Source organism: Haliotis cracherodii, unplaced genomic scaffold, assembly GCF_022045235.1.
Source record: "Haliotis cracherodii isolate W230 unplaced genomic scaffold, xgHalCrac1.p SCAF_4, whole genome shotgun sequence".
Taxonomy (NCBI): domain Eukaryota; kingdom Metazoa; phylum Mollusca; class Gastropoda; order Lepetellida; family Haliotidae; genus Haliotis; species Haliotis cracherodii.
The window spans coordinates 33,449,540-33,466,342 of NW_027266297.1; the positions used below are offsets into that span (position 1 = coordinate 33,449,540).

The window sequence follows — 16,803 nt, forward strand, 5'->3', positions numbered from 1 at the left end:
GGTACTTGAGACAGTCTTGCTATGAAATCATCACACTTGCTCTGAATCTGTGAAAAGAGTGCCTAAATGGTTACTATGTTTATCATTCACTGGAAAATCCGAACTGTCATAGGTGCTTTGTATTTAACAACACAAACAACAGACACATAATGTTCTGGGATTGTATTATTTGAAATCTTCAGTTGTCTGATGAACACTGATGAACACTGTTTAACACATTCATCAGGTATCCATTCAAAACTCTGGATATTTCATTATCAAATATGTTTTTCAAAACCACACAAAAACAGCAGCACCCAAGGTCTGGGGCGAGTGATTATGTCTACTGTTTGTTTGTTTGTTGTTTAACGCCGCACTCTGCAATATTCCAGCTATATGACAGTGGTCTGTAAATAATCTGGACCCGACAATCCAGTGACTGACATCATGAGCATCAATCCACACAGTAGGGATCGATGACATGCATCAACCAAGTCAGCGAACCTGACCACCCAATCCCATTAGTATTCTCTTACGACAAACACAGTCACCTTTTACGGCAAGCATGGGTTGCTGAAGACCTATTCAACCCGGATCTTCAAGGGTTGATTACATCTACACCTGGTGCTAGTGGCTGTACATAGTAACACAACATCCCCCGTCTAGATATTTCCTTCATCACCAAAAAACAACATGGATGACTTGTGTGAAAACAATAAATCTCATTCCTCATTCTCTCCTTATTGCTTCTCTTTTTCCCATTTACTTCTTGCTTTCTTCAAAAGTAAATTACAAAAATACAGGTATATTTTCATAAGTAAATATACCTGTATCATCAGCTGGTAACTGTACAGGTGTACAGATGCTTGATTGTGGTCCACTAAAAATCCATTTCAAAAAGCAATCTGAGTGAGAAGACTTTTCTGAAATCTGTTTTAGGCCATAATAAATTCATAGCAGCATTTTCATCCCCTGCCCACCTCACTTCCATAGACCCACCTCCCATCATCATATTGTCAAGTACACAAAAGTGGGAGACAATTACACTATATGCACTACTTAAAAGAAGTTACAGAACACACGATTCATTCATATTACCATAGTTAATCTGCTACACTAGTTTGATAAAACATGAAATACATAAATGTATTATATTATAATATTGTATTGTGTTGTAATATTTTCAAACATTGGATGAACATTTGATAAAAACTGGTATATTCACTTCTAAAAAAAGCGATCCATGAAGCTCTGGTTTTAAATAGATCTTCAGCAGCCCATAAAAGGTGACTATGCTTGTCGTAAGAGGCAAATAACAGGATTGGGTGGTCAGGCTCGTTGACTTGGTTCATGCATGTCATCGATCCCAACTGCCTAGATCGATGCTCAGGATGTCACTCACTGGATTATTTGGTCCTGTTTGATTATTTACAGACCACCTTCATACAGCTGGAATATTGCTGAGTGCAGCGTTAAACAACAAACAAACACAAAACAGACACACTAAGAGAAGCTTTCCAATCCTGTGAGGATCAGGCTGAGGATAGGTCACAACGACCTCATTATTGTCAAAATAATTCCATAATGATCAAAACTGTTGATCGGGCTCAGTGTAATGGTCCATTGTGAGACACCAGCCGTATTGAAAGGGTGTTCATGCTCTCGATCACTGATTTGCCATACTCCATTATAGACAGGTGCTGTTAAAAACTGGAATATTGCTAACTGCAGCATCAAACAACACACAATGTGTGTCAACATAACTGAAAGAGTAGATTGTGAATTCCACTATTCAGTATAGCTGTAACAGCCTGATACTGAGGAATATGCCCTGAATATCAGTCACAGGATTATCTGGTCAAGACTCAATTATTGACAGGCCGCATTGCTCATAATATAAATAGCTGGATTATTTGATCCTGACTTGATAACTTACCGGCCACTGTCATATAGCTGGATCTGAGACCAGCAGTCATGTCTCCTCAAACTTCTATGCTTACTTAAAACATCAAAGGGAATTTCCCTATTGCTTGAATGAAAGAGAAGCAATTGTCATCATTTAACTCATGCTTTATAATGTGAAATAATTTTAGACATAATCAGATCTATCTTTAAATAAAGATAGAAGGTACGGAGGCAGGGTATAAGCTGTGCACTGGACCATTTAGTTTGTTGCTTAAACTGTAGAAGTTTTGGCATGTAGAAGTTTAGGTTGTTTGGTTGGTTGGTGTGTTGTTTAACGCCCCACTCAGCAATATTCCAGCTATATGATGGCGGTCTGTAAATAATCGACCGTGCATCAACCAAGTCAGCGAGCCTGACTAAGCGATCCCGCAAGTCACCTTTTACGACAAGCATAGTCGCCTTTTACGACAAGCATAGTCGCCTTTTACGGCAAGCATGGGTTGCTGAAAACCTGTTCTACCCCACCCCCATGTCAAAGTTTTCTGAGGATAACCCCTCAGAACATCTGTGTACCATTTGCACTGTTCGTGTCAGGATTGCACTGGGAGATCCGGTCAAGTGGCCAGCCCAGCCTATGTATATTTTATGGTTCACAGATACAAATGATTCTCATAACTTCGTCCCTATCAGCACAGGATCAGCGAGCCTTCATTCACAACCGTAATTTCATCAGACAATCACAACAGCTTGGCCACCACAATCAATGCTTTATCACACGGATCTTATCTGGCAGAATACCTCCTATACACCAACATTCCCATGCTAAATGGAGCAGAAAAAATAATCAAACACCGATAAACCATTCTTAATACTGACAGTCACTACTTCCCACCACCCCCTCAACCCACAGATAAATAAATTTAAACATTTTTGCCTTTGGATACAATATTATGTATAAAGATGTCATAAGATATAAAGATGTTTGTTTGTTTGTTTGTTTGTTTGTTTGTTTGTTTGTTGTTTAACGCCGCACTCAGTAATATTACAGCTATATGATGGCAGTCTGTAAAATAATCAAGTCTGGACCAGACAATCCAGTGATTGACATCATGAGCATCGATCCACGCAATTGGGATCGATGACATGTATCAACCAAGTCAGCGAGCCTGATTACCCGATCCCGTTAGTCTCCTTTTACGGCAAGTATGGGTTGCTGAAGACCTATTCATACCCCGGAATCTTCACGGATCAGATATAAAGATGTCATGTGTTGAAACATATTTACTGACAAAAGAAAATATATATTGATTTGCAATTTGACTTGGTTGATGCATGTCATCCTATCCCAATTGCGTGGATCGATGCTCATGACGTCAATCACTGGATTGTCTGGTTCAGACTCGATTATTTACAAACCGCCATCATAGCTGGAATATTGCTGAATGCAACGTTAAACAACAAACAAACAAACAAAAATAATAATACTTAACACTCAAAATAATCAAAGGAGCTTTCTTTCATCCTGGGTGATAAAGTGTTTCAGTATTTCATATAATTTTGTGATATTTTGTTGAAACACTTGGAAGCCTCATATTCAGTCCAGAAGGAAATGAAAGGGCATGTCACCACCAACTGATTATTGAATATTTATATATTAGATAAAGCTGAACACACACAGTTCTCAGGGGCTGACGTAATGGACACAGCTGTTGGCAGGTAGCCACTGTGGATTTGAAATATAGTCTACCTGGGTGTCAGACATTCAAAAGATATGTTTTCATGCATGTGTGTGATGATTCTGAATTCCTGGTATTGTTTGAAGTTTTAAAAAATCGTTATTTCAAGATATATTAGGAAATTAACCACAGATCAACCTCTTAATCAATCTTAATCACAGGATCACGTTCACATGAAGCGCTAGTTGCACCCGACAAAACAAGGTTGCACACTGGTCCCATAAATTTATCAAAGTTGAAACATGGATGCATACACTGGCATAAATACATAAACTCTCAGATCTCTGATGACTGATTGCACCATAAATTTCATGTCACACAGGGACTTGTGATACAGTATGGTAAATAAAACATAGAGAAACTGAGTGTGTTCAAAGATAGATGTTATATGCTTAAGTAAGGGTTAGTCAATTTGTATTTTTGAGACATGCACTTGGTGCATTAGACATTAATATAAGGTTGCATTTTTCAACGATAGGTTGCATGTTTTAAATTGCTAAATCAAGCCCTAAACACGCCATCATGTTGAAGAGCCTCACTAATGGAGCCGAGGCAAATCCAGATTGTTGATTGAATTTTAACATTTCCCAGTTGGGATGTCATGATATGCTTAACTCACATATCGATACAGATAGCAACAGTTGAGTCACGACATAATACACACTGCGATACTAAATTTGTCTTATTTTTAAATCAAATTCTTAATGTTCCATGAGACTCAGTTTGTTTATCTCAACCAGCCTGTCCTTGCATGAATGTAAACTTAGTGATTTTATGCAACCAGATTCAGCATTCTGTTGTGTGGGGAACACAAGGCCCAGTAAGGGAACACAAGGCCCAGTTAGGTAACACAAGGCCCAGTAAGGGAACACAAGGCCCAGTAAGGGACCACAAGGCCCAGTAAGGGACCACAAGGCCCAGTAAGGGACCATAAGGCCCAGTAAGAGAACACAAGGCCCAGTAAGAGAACACAAGGCCCAGTAAGGGAACACAAGGCCCAGTAAGGAACACAAGGCCCAGTAAGGGAACACAAGGCCCAGTAAGGGAACACAATTCCCAGTAAGGGAACACAAGGCCCAGTAAGGGAACACAAGGCCCAGTAAGGGAAAACAAGGCCCAGTAAGGGAACACAATGCCCAGTAGGGGAACACAATTCCCAGTAAGGGAACACAAGGCCCAGTAAGGGAACACAATGCCCAGTAGGGGAACACAATTCCCAGTAAGGGAACACAAGGCCCAGTAAGGGAACACAAGGCCCAGTAGATGTCTAGCAAAAAAAAAGAAATATAACTTTTTGAAAACCTATACAGAATAAAAAATGAAGGAACACAGAGTAGATTGTATTGTCAGGAAAAACTTTGGTGAATCATGACAAGACTATTTCCCACACCCAAGAAAACGCTTTGCAGTATTAGTGTCTCCGTAACATTTCATCTCCACACTGGTGTGGTTGAGTGAGTGAGGATGCATCACCCTGCTGAAGCAGGACTGCAGTAATATCATGGTGTTGTTGCCAGGAATTGCTTCACACATTGTTCTCATAAGAGCATGTGAACCACATTCCCTTCCAAGATGACTGTACACACAAGGTCATGAAGGTGTAAACAAATATTTTATCTTATTTTTTGTTAAAAACAGTGAAACCTCGTTCCTTAAAGCCCCACCCTGACTATAAATAGCCCGCAAGGTGGCGGTGTTTCAGTTTCGAACAATGACTGACAATGTAAACACAACCGAGTGTCGGGAGAGGTTTTTTGAAAACCATACGGGAACCAGATCACCATTGACCGTCAAACTTCGTATCAACTTGAATAACAAACCATGGATACAAAAAATGGCTCCATATCAAGATATAAGTAAATAAATTTTCTGTAGTTTTATCATAAAAAATCGAATCGATCGTGTTTGGCGTCTGCATCAATCACAGTGGGCGGAGCTTAATTACGTTAGCGCTATAAATAGCAAAGCACATGGTCATGTGTACATGTGACACATTTAATGCATTTGTGGTCAAAGTGTATTGTGTTGTATATTTTTACGGCAGAACATCAGTTTCGGTTAATGTAACAGTAACGATACTTAAATACGAAATTGACGACGCGATTCTTTCAGTTCTATCCGAAAATTACAGATACTTGTTTAGTTTTGGTCATTTGCATTCAACAGTTAGATTTATGCCACACAATAATCAGTTTATATTCATAAAACGTAAATTATTACAGATTTTTCAACTAATGTTTAGGAAGGGGCCTAACTTGAAGCACCAGAAGTTACGCCAATATTCCTCAGCTTGACTACAATAGATGAATATGTCACGTGTATCAAAATAACAATGCACATAAGCAACTGGTAAATGAGTAACGAAATATATTTCATGATTTGACCTACAGAAGGCGTATCCAGATAATATTGTACTTACGATAAACGAAAACTCCAATACACATATTCCAAGACAACTTTAATTATGAACTTCCTTCACTTTCACAGAATTTTCACACACAAAACTGAGTTTGATCATTAGATCCACACTTGTCCCATGTATTTTTGTTCGGGGTATTTGGATACACTTAGCGCACAAGTTTTAAAATACAATCTGGGATCCCTTTCCCGTTTTGTCCACACCAATCCTTCATCTGCTCAGAGACCATATAATATTATATGGTCTCTGATCTGCTGCAACGTTTAATTCCGTTTCTTCAAGTCCAAGTATCTACAATCTCTCCAAACACTTCGACCAGAAGCAATGTGCTCGAATCGACGAATTTCTGCAACATGGTGGCCGCACCATTCCTTAACTGCGATTGCCTGTGCCGTGTCGCGCATGGTTGACAAAAGAAGGGCGAACATACATATTCGGCTTCATCTGGTTCCACAATGAAATCTAGCTGTGACACTGATTCACTAATCCCAAGAATCGTCACTGAATTTATCAAAGTTTCTGTTGCCCTTGCAAGGGCGGGAAGAGAGGCGCCATCTTGTCGATTCGAGTTGTGAATCGGAATGATGTCAACTTGAATTGGAACTTTCTCCACGATAAAGTCACCAATGTCATAATCGAAATGACATAAGGCTCCCTGATTATCTCGAACAATTCTTCGTCAAAGTAGGCTTCACATGAAAATCTTCTGTTGCTCATATTGAAGACAAGCGAAATTGCAAAGATCTTCACAGTTGTAAGCAGCAACTGGATGCGCTCATGGGGCGTGGTTGCTAGGAGATCGCGTGGTCAGAAATGCGAAAATAAAAAGTTTTAGAAAGTAATAAAAGAAATACCCAGTGCAATGAAAAAGTACCATCTAGGGGATATTTTTTAATTATAATATTCACGAAAAAAATAATATTTTCTAAAAATGCAAAATGATTTATTAATTTATCCCAAGGTCGTAACCCTGATCACATGGTGGGTATTTGGAAGAAATCTTTGCGATGACGCCGTGAATGAGGCCGTGTGTATTACATTGTTGAATTCAACTGCCCAGATATTCGTCGTGAATGGAGAGAAAAATGTATCTGAGAGAAACATTGTTGCTTTGAGCTTCGAGACATAACACGACTGCCAAAGTAGCAAGCGACCTGAATGTAAGCTTGATGAAAGTAATGATGAAACCCACAACAAATATTTATCTGAACATCGTTTCGAAGTCTGTGAGGCTGTCCGTATTTGAATATTTTTATCTCCATTCCGACGTGAAATAATATAATGTCTTCGTGTCTCAATTTTGCTGCGGCAGTGGAAAATTGCCCACCGATCTAATAAAAGAAATACTTCTACATCTACAACTGCAACGTCATAAAACCAGGTCAACTTTATCTTTGTTCCGTTGTTTATTAAAAATTCGTTTCCGAAGCAAAGCGAATCGATCTACATCATAAATTAATTCATAGACTTGATTCTAGTATCAAGTGTTTTTTTTAAAATGTCATAAAATTACTTACACAATTATTGAAAGACATTTTTTGATAAGTCATATATTTTATTTCGTCCGCCCGCTCTCTGATTAGTTGAGGCTTGAGGGGAGAAACACATACAAACAATATAGATGGCCGTATGCAAATGACACTTGGCATGCCAATCAAAAGGGATCTGGGTCACTCGGACTCGCCAAGTTTCACGGATCGAGTTACTTCGGCACGAAGAGCTTCATCGGACAAGTGAGACTTTGTCAAAATACATTGCTACTGGGCAATGAAAAAACGACAAGAAACTACTTTGATCAATTGAAAATATTTTTGACCAGGGTTTTTTACACGATCGTTGTCATCCAGATGAGGCAAGACGAACACAACGAAGAAAAACATTGTTGAAATCACCGATTGCCGTATATATTGTGAGAAATGCTATTTATAAACTGCAGATATACCGTACACCACAGGATAACGATTGGTGCCCCAACACATATTATGTTTCTTGTTCATTTACACTGCTCATATGCATTACGACAAACATATTTCGTTCTAGTCTAGAAATCTAGAACTATAATTTGTGTGTTGGATAAATCGTGGACATTCACACGGTATCATTTTATGAAGATGTGAAGACGACATGGCAGGTATGTTTTGAAACCAAAGATGAACGCGTTTGTTGAAAAGTCTTGCAATCGTTTGTTAGATATTTATATTACCATTAAAACTTACGTCCTTGTTGTCAAACGGCCCACGTGGGTGGGTGTTTACATGACGTCACCCGTTTACGCATTAACCAATGAAATCTATGTGTTTATGATGACGTCATATTGACCTGTCAGATCACTTGTATAAGCTCCGCCCACTAGTGTGCGGTAGTTACTACCGCAGATGGGGCTTTAAGAGCCACAAGGATGAGAATGGATATTTTCCTTTTCAAACTTCTTTGCAACTGAGCGTGGTCCATAATTTGGGGGTGTTTTTGGTTGAAGCCATCATATTTTAACAAATTTGTGGTCACTAAAATTTGCAGAAATTAGCGGATCATAAAGGTATAAACAAAAACTTCATTACAATGAAACCTTGTTTGTCCGATCCCTTGTTAATCCAATCCCTTGATAATCCTGAAACCTCATGCACCTTCAAGACAATCATGATGAGAACGGTTACATGACATGTATACATGCATCTGCCAATCCGGATCTTCATCTTTCATCAGTCTCCCCTGAGTTAGTACACAACAGAGTGAGTGAGTGAGTGAGTGAGTGAGTGAGTGAGTGAGTGAGTGAGTGAGTTTGGTTTTACGCCGCTTTTAATAATATTCCAGCAATATCACGGCGGGGGACACCAGAAATGGGCTTCACACATTGTACCCATGTCGGAAATCGAACCCGGATCTTTGGCATGACGAGCGAATGCTTTAACCACTAGGCTACCCGACCGCCCCACAACAGAATAAAACATAAGACACAGTTATGAAAACATAAATACTGAAATAACTGTTGCTCAAAATACCAACCAGTAATTTGAAGTTCATTTGTCCCAAACCAAAATACAACACATGTTCCCATGTTTCTCACATAGTAATTATCACACCTCTTAATCTGTTTCAGAATTTTATTGAACCGTGTAAGTTCCTATTTACCAAACACGCAAAAAACTTGAAAAACATCCCCCACCTACATCACTCAACATTCAACAACATCATGGGGTGTAATTGTCAAAATCACATCAGCCTTACGAACTCAGATCGTGCATATCTTCAGCATCCCTTTGATGGCACTCTTTGATGTTTCTCCCGTTATGTCAAACAGGGCCCCATGCAAGAACTAACATGTTATCATCAAAACAACGGGGTCCTTGCTGTTTCAAATTTCACGTTTAAGATGAGACCTACTAAAGCAAATGGTAAGCTTTGAGGATAAAACAGTGCTCTCTGGAAATGTTTGTTTGGTGTACCCTCCAAGATCAAGAACGTATACACTGAAAGCACATGTTGTAACCACATCCGTTACAACCACATACACTACCTCATGCATATTTTTAGAGTTAATGGTTGAAATAAAAGCAAGTAGTCTTGTAAAAGACTTTAGTTCGAACCATTATAGATTTATGAAGCTGGAAACTTTGTTTCATTTACCAATTATTAACTTTCTCTATTCTCGTTCATAATTTGCTCATTTTTGGAGGACAGATTATTCTAAATTTATTTGATTTGTGCTATTTTTTTCACAGATTAAATATTTGATACGATCAATTAAGAAAATTTAAATATCAGATATATTATCATGACAACCAAACTCAAAGGAAATGACATTTCACAATCCGAAACAATTATTAAAGAAATAGTCACATCTTAATTCAGGAACAGAAATGGCAAATAATATCAATATCAGTTCAAAATATGTTTGCAAAACCTGGTCTGTAACAAAATATTTTATCCTTATTTGTCAGAAACATGGCTATTTAAAAGCAGTTTCCTCCAGGCAGAAATGTCCCCAGGCTAACATTGGCTTGATGACTATGTGTGTGTGAATAAGTGTATATGTATCTAGCAAAGAGGTAGAAACAACTCAATAACTAAATTCATCAATCTGTACCTATCTGCATGACTCAATAACACAGAAACTTGACTTCTGAACATGAAAGTCACGAAGAACTAAACAGCAACAACTTACATTGCGTGTGTCCCATCCTGACTACATAGTTCTGACAATACCTTGGTGTGCTGCAAAATGGGAGACTGTGTGTTAAAGCCACGGTGATGATGATGGTAATTCTCCCAATGAGTGGGGAATCAATGAAGCAGTTACATCAGCTAACACTGACGGAACACGGAGCACCAGCTTCCAGCACTGATCTCGCAGCGGTGGGAGAAAATGATGGACACATGACGTATCCTCTGCTTCCTATCAGCCTGGCTAAATTCTCACAGTATGTCCTGGAGTGAATGGCGTGGCAGTTACTTAGAGGGTACGTGCAACAAATCAGTTGTTATTGGCAGCCCGGGGTTCAAACCCTTCTCAAACACAATTTATAGGTGAAGTACTCATCATTAGCAATATATTTCGTTGTCATCTTCATCAGATGCATACTTTTCATCTTCATCAGCTGAATACTTGTCATTTTCATCAGCTGCAACCTTGATGTCATATCTAAATCTGCATCATACTCGTCATCTTCATCAGAATTAGGTCATCAATAGCAGTCACACCTTTGTCATCATTATATCATCTTTGTAGTCTTTGTTTTAACATTTGCATCATCACCATCATGGTGTTACATATCTTACACCATCACTGTAAGGAACCAGGAGGACCTAAACCTTGGTGTCCGCAACTGAAATTCCTTCCTTTACAATGCAGGTAGTAGTGCTCTACTGATAAAAGAAAAGTGCCAAGCCAGGTATTGAGATGAGAAACAAACTTGGTAAGAGATCTCACATTCCTTGCTTATTTCATACCTGACAAGCTGTCAGTTGAATAAGAGGTGTTTGAGAGCAAGTACTCTGATTTTTAGCCACAGTCAGCAAAGATCTAGGTGTTCATGACAGCATGTGAATGCAAACCAGTGGTTCATGTCAAATATCTTGGTGTGAGGGTCAATGACAGCCGTTTAACATACTGTGACCACTCAACACTCAATTGTCATGACTGGGGACTGAGAGCCAAGCAACAGGAATCCCTATGGAGAACACCCAGTTGACAAGGTTGACGTCACCATCCAATGTGCCCCATGTAACTAATGTCAAGCTCTATAGGTGCCGGACCGCCTCCGTGGTACAGTGGATAGAGCGTCTGCCCCATGTAACTAACGTCATGCTCTATAGGTGCGGGACCAGCTCTGTGGTATAGTGGATAGAGCGTCTGCCCCATGTAACTAACGTCATGCTCTATAGGTGCGGGACCAGCTCTGTGGTATAGTGGATAGAGCGTCTGCCTCATGTAACTAACGTCATGCTCTTTAGGTGCGGGAGAGCTCCGTGGTACAGTGGATAGAGCGTCTGCCTGGAGAGCAGAAAGTCATTGGTTCGGTCTCCTGGCCTCATCATATCAATAGATGGTACTTTAAATTGGTACTGTGCCAGATACTCAGCATTAAGGGTTGGTTCAGAGTCAGTGTCATGTGTCTGAGTAGGGTATCCATGTTAAACTGTTGCATGGTGTCTCAGTGGGTTAGCACTAGAAAACTGACACAAGTGCGGACTAGAGCAAGAGCCACACACACATGCAAACAGTCATGAATTGATACATACGACATGTAACCCTTGTGATTCAGGCTACTATTTCTTGAGAAAGAAGGCCAGGTAGATATGTAACATTATTGAAAATAACTCATTCACTCACTTGAAGCTGTCTTTTTGTTTTTATGGTTTTTAGGGGTTTTTTTATTGCTGGCTGTTCTGTGAAACATACAAGTGACATCTTACAAAGTCAAGAACATATTTCTTGTGGTGTTTGTAGCTAAAACATTTTGACTACCACAAAGTGTGAGATAACTGCAAAGTGTTTGTCAACTGTGACAATAAACAGGATAACTTGCAAACTGATTTGACCCCCCAAAAGCTCTTAAAATCCTCTTCTTTAATCGGAACTCTTCACTTTTAGGAAAATCAACACTGATTTTCAGAAACTTGAAATTGATGACCCAGATTCTTACTGGGAAAAATCTGTCATTCAGTTGTAATTATGCATTTCCAAACAGTTCAACACATGTCGGCAGCAAACGTTCTCAAGAAGGCGCCTTTAGACTGCATCAGCAAGAAAGGAGCCTTTAATGCCCTCTCAAAAGAGATCTCAAAACTGTATTTCCAATTATTTTTTAATATTTTCAGCGAAGTCATTTGAGGGATATTCTGCTAAATGTTTAACGACAAACAAGAACATTAAGATGAAAGCAAATATTCTCTCTCGAAGAAGTCAATATTCTCTAAAAGTGACAACCGTAATCTTTCCAACGAGTAAAATGATGTCAGAGGATGAAAATGAAAAAAATACATCTGAAGAAATTGGCACATGGATAAAAATATCATTTTAAACACAATATCGACTTTTTTCAGCCATTTCATCATTTTGTCATTTATCTTCCTGCCTGGAAAAAATCCAGTCATTCATCAAGGGCTGTCAGCTGGGTTGACATGCATAGTTTGGACCATTATATTTCTTTCAACTCAGGGATCCTTCTTCCAGAACTAGAACATGGTTACGTCCTTCTGGTAATAGGGGTGAAATACACAGTCTCTCCTGGCATTAACACAGCCAGTTTGCCTGTAACGCTGCATCGACAAAATCTCCTCATGGGATATTGAGTGATATACACAAATACATTGGCACAGCAACTATTGATAATATTCCATCAATTTCTGTATTACCTTCTGCTGAAGATTTAATATTTTTAAGGAATGTACCAATATTAAGACGAAAATTATCAAGCTTCAAAATTGTCTGTCTGCTTGTGTAGAAATCCTGTTTGGTTTTCTTCATGCACAATCTTATTGTAATTCATGAAATTAATCATCAAATATTGAATTATATTATGACATAACACCGAAAGACAAAATTAAAAACACAAATCAACAATGATGAAAACGTGATGTTGGTTACGAATGAAGTGACAATACTTTGTCCTGGGTAGATCACATAAGTCTGGTTGGTTGGTTTGTTGTTTTACGCCGCACTCAGAAATATTCTGGCTATATGACGGCGGTCTGTAAATAATCAAGTCTGGACCAGACAATCCAGTGATTAATATCATGAGCATCGATCCACGCGATTGGGATCGATGACATGCATCAACCAATTCAGCGAGCCTGACCACCCGATCCCGTTAGTTGCCTTTTACCACAAGCATAGTCACCTTTTACGGCAAGCATGGGTTGCTGAAGACCTATTCTACCCCGGAATCTTCACGGGTCACATGAGTCTGGTGTTGGCAGTAGAAGACTGTTGCTCATTCTTCATTTGTACCTTCCACATCCTTGTAAAGTTGGAGACTTGGGGCAAGCTTGAGGCCTACAGGTGCCCATGTGATAGTGTTTAACATGTACATCTTCACCCATTAAGTCTTAAATGACTGGAGAGATGTTAACTTGGGAAACCACTTTTTTTGTCAATGTACCTGGAAATTGACAAAACTATGTGTGTTTGTCAGCCATTACTAAAGCATGCATGCTTAACCACTGTAAAGTAGTAAGCATTATGATTTCCTCAAAACACAACAAAGTCTCAGCTCAGGAAATTTCCTTCGCCTCGTTGTAATTGGCACCAGGGTTTACTGGTAAGTCATCAAGGTTTTTAAACCATGCCAGTCCTGAACTGTACAATTCCTGGCGAAATGTCAACATTATTTTAATCAGGCATAAATGATGGTTCAAGACATCCTTCAAACTCTACCCATGCTTGAGATTCTCTCCAAGATGCTGACTCCTGCGATCATATTTTTGAATGAAAGCATTTCCTGCCCTCCATTCAATGATATATTCAAACCGTCAACGCCAGAGAATAAGTCCTGATTATCTGCCGAAACTGAGGCCATTGGGCGTGAAAGGCAAGTGAGTGAGTTAAGATTTAAAGTCAGATCCGCAATATTTCAACCATATCGTGGAGCTTGAAAGGAAAACCAGTGATGAAAATGATATAAATGGATAGACAGTCTATAAACAGTACATGAGCATCAGGTCCAGCAGTCTCCGACATATCCTCCTCTACATCATCTCAGCAATCTCCTGCTATACATCATGTCACAAGTGTCACACCCACATGCATGACATAGAGCAGACTCTGCCAGGATGCTGTCAGCACTGGAAAGACCATACATACATTTCAAATATATCTTGCTGACTAGTGTAGAAGTTTAAGCATGTGTTTATGTTATAAGGTTGGTTGTACTAATGTTGATGTGATCCATCCAGAATCTGTCATCTGTGTATCTGAACTTACAGCTTTTTCCGAGGACACAGAAACACTGCCATGGTCATGTGTGATCATAGAAACCTCTTAATAAATACATAAATAAATCTTGTGCAATAAATAAAAATATACACCACGTATTTCATGTATCCTCTAATTGCATACCAAACTGTGAGTGAGTCAATCAGTTCAGTTTATCGCCACTAAATCCTGAAATGATGCAGATCTTAGATGTTTACCACTTCCGTGAAACCCACAAGCATGGGCATGGTGCTGACAAGCCTAAAAACAATTAGGACAAATCTGAGATTCGAACCCATCAATGGTTCCTGCCATGTCTCATTCTGGTGTCCTAGAGGACTGAGCCATCCATGCCTCCTTGCACCTAACAGACAGATGGTTGCTTGGTTGGTCTGTTGTTTAACGCCGCACTCAGCAATATTCCAGCTGTATGATGGCGGTCTACAGACAGATGGAATGGGAAAAGGTATTGAACTTACATGCACAACACAGATTTGACCAGTGCAGACATACATGTTCTACTAAATGAGTTGTATGGTGAGCTGGATTCAGAGGGGATGGCGATGCAGTTATTATATATGCATCAAGGTTTGATTGGAAGATATTATTCCCATACTATGGGTTTTCAGATGCTTAAGAAATATTCATAGTTTGATCGCTAATCACATGAACAACTGTAAAACATCTCTTCAACTTATAAAAGACAACTCTCTCTTAAAGATAATTAAGCCATCATCTGAGAATTAACAATGTCTGTGTGATGCTACACCGCCTGTGAAAGCGCGACTAGTCACAATTAAACATGGCCGACCGAAAACGTATCAAGTCCGTAAACCTATGATTCAACAATATGTCAGACCTGGAAGTTTCTTAAACCTACATCCATTCAGTAAGTAAACCTGCATGGCTTTAATTATTTTCTCCTCCTTTACCAACAGGCTGTTGTTTAACACAAACACTCAGTAATATTCCGGGGGGCACGGGTGGCCCAGTCGTCTAAGGCGCCGCGATTCGCTGTGCAGAGTTGCGTCCCTTGGGCAAGCCAGAAACCTATGATTGTGGGTTCGAATCCCGGTTCGCCCTGATTATGTTTCTAGGTTTGTCAGCACCATACCCGTGCTCGTGGGTTTCACCGAAGTGGTAAACGTCTGGGACCTGCATCACTTCGGGCTTTCCTCCCACATTAAGCTGACACGCCGCGATATAACTGGAATACTGTTAAAAGCGGCGTTAAACCGAACTCACTCACTCACTCACTCACTCAGTAATATTCCAGCGATTTGATAGTGATTTGTAAATAATAGATTTAGGTCTAGACAATTCAGTGATAGACATAATAAGCATCAATTTACACCATAGAGAAACAATAACCTGCAATCAATGAAGTCACGGAGTCTGACATGCCAATCAATTTCGTAGCTCGGGACCTATAGTCTTAGCAAGGGTCCCCACAGGTTGTTAATCACACTAAACCTGTGAAATTAAGTTCATTCACCCTATCCAAAATATATAACTAAAATAAGGTGTCTAACATTCAAATTTCTTACCTAAAAATATTGAGACCAATACCTATGAGACTGTGACACCCAAGTCAGGTTTCCGGATTTTAGTACTGTCAAGGGCAGATAACTCTAAACATACTTTGATAGCATATGGTAACCTACTTTCATGACTAGTGAACCTAAAGTAACATTATTTATATCCATTTGGTAAAAACAAAGTTGATGAAACCTAAAAACAAGATGAAGTGCCAAATCCCCATCTGCGAACACTTACATTCGTTATATCTGGAAGGCTTTGTGATCAATTACAGATGGTAAACTCTTCAAATTACAACATATGACGAATCACCATGAATTACATACCTACACCTGTGTGTGTCTTGACTAAACATACAAAGGCTCTGTATATATATACTGAGAAACACACACGGTTCTCTTGTAACAAACCACACAGTTTATAGTATTGATTTCCACAATACACTATTCATGATCCAGAGATTATACAAACACGGTTAAAACAAACCAGCAACAAATACATCTTTTAATCTGTTTGTTTATGCAAACTGATTCACAACAAGAAATTCTTCAAACGTTGTATTCATCTGTTCAATTTTTCACCTAAAAAAAAGTCACTCATGACAAATCAACAAACATGAAATGCCACGCTAAGTGGCGGACTTCCTTGATTTCAGAGCTTGAATCACGGTTCGTCCTGATTATGTTTCTAGGTTTGTCAGCACCACAACCATTTGGTGGGTTTCACCACCACAGTGGAAAAGGTCTAAGACCTGCATCACTTTAGGCTTTTCTCTTACATGAAGCGGACAGACCCATGAAGATCTGGGGTAG

The 16,803-nt window shown here is 39.3% G+C and overlaps 2 protein-coding genes across 5 annotated transcripts in view; both read right to left on the minus strand.

Moving 5' to 3' along the window:
• LOC139479088 (heparan sulfate glucosamine 3-O-sulfotransferase 1-like) overlaps window positions 1–16,803 on the minus strand; it is a 275,458-nt gene that overhangs the window by 105,829 nt on the left and 152,826 nt on the right. The gene's annotated exons all lie outside the window — the stretch shown is intronic.
• LOC139478876 (heparan sulfate glucosamine 3-O-sulfotransferase 5-like) overlaps window positions 1–16,803 on the minus strand; it is a 133,810-nt gene that overhangs the window by 94,363 nt on the left and 22,644 nt on the right. The window contains exon 1 of one of the 2 annotated variants that reach the window (XM_071261548.1): window positions 10,202–10,301. The exons of the other annotated variant lie outside the window; for it this stretch is intronic. The gene's annotated coding sequence lies outside the window, so the exon portion shown is untranslated. Of the gene's footprint in view, window positions 1–10,201; window positions 10,302–16,803 lie in introns of those variants that run through there. 2 annotated transcript variants of the gene reach the window in all.